The sequence below is a fragment of the Populus alba genome, unplaced genomic scaffold (genome assembly GCF_005239225.2).
Source record: "Populus alba unplaced genomic scaffold, ASM523922v2 scaf18, whole genome shotgun sequence".
NCBI lineage: Eukaryota > Viridiplantae > Streptophyta > Magnoliopsida > Malpighiales > Salicaceae > Populus > Populus alba.
Window position 1 is genome coordinate 290,467 of NW_027340131.1, and position 907 is coordinate 291,373.

The 907-nt window shown below is 35.0% G+C and overlaps 1 pseudogene; it reads right to left on the minus strand.

Moving 5' to 3' along the window:
* Positions 1 to 538: 538 nt before the first annotated feature.
* Positions 539 to 649, minus strand: LOC140955190 (small nucleolar RNA R71; annotated as a pseudogene).
* Positions 650 to 907: the final 258 nt, after the last annotated feature.

A 907-nucleotide genomic window follows, 5' to 3' on the forward strand; every position in this document is an offset into this window, starting at 1 on the left:
TTTTTCTAATTTTTGTTCTTTTTCTTTTCTTTTCTTTGCACTTGCATGAGAGTTTGGACACGTACATTAAGTGGTAGACTTTCTAGGAAATCCTCATTTTCTTTAGAAAACATGGCCGAAGAAGATAACCATTCAATTCATAATGAGAATAATGAGAATAATGAGAATAATGAGAATAATCGTGCGAGAACACTTAAAGATCACATGAATCCAATAAGAACAAGTGCACCATCATGTATTGTTTTTCCTCCTGATGCGTCTCATTTTAATTTTAAGCCAGGTATTATTCAACTTTTACCCACTTTTCATGGCTTAGAATTGGAAAATCCATACTTGCATTTAAGAGAATTTGAAGAAGTTTGTAACACCTATAATGACTTAAATTGTAGCATGAACACCATCAGATTAAAGCTTTTTCCTTTTTCATTAAAAGATAAAGCTAAAAACATGGCTACAAAATATTAGGTCAGGATCCATTCGTGCTTGGGATGAAATGCAACAACAGTTTTTTAAAGAAGTTTTTCCCTTCTCATAGAACAAACTCTTTCAAAAGACAAATCACCACTTTCACTCAAAAACCAGGAGAAACATTTTACAAGTGTTGGGATAGATATAAAGACTTGCTTAACACCTGTCCTCATCATGGTTTTGAAAGATGGAGATTGGTTTCACAATTTTATGAAGGGTTAACACCTAAAGATAGGCAAATGGTGGAATTGATGTGCAATGGAACTTTTGAAGATAAAGACCCTGATGAAGCAATGGAGTACCTAGACTTGTTAGCTGAAAATGCTCAAAATTGGGACACCACAGGCACGTGTGAGGCACCAGGTAAAACTCAACCTCATACATCTAATGGAGGCATGTACAACCTTAGGGAAGATCATGACCTCCAAGCCAAATTTAC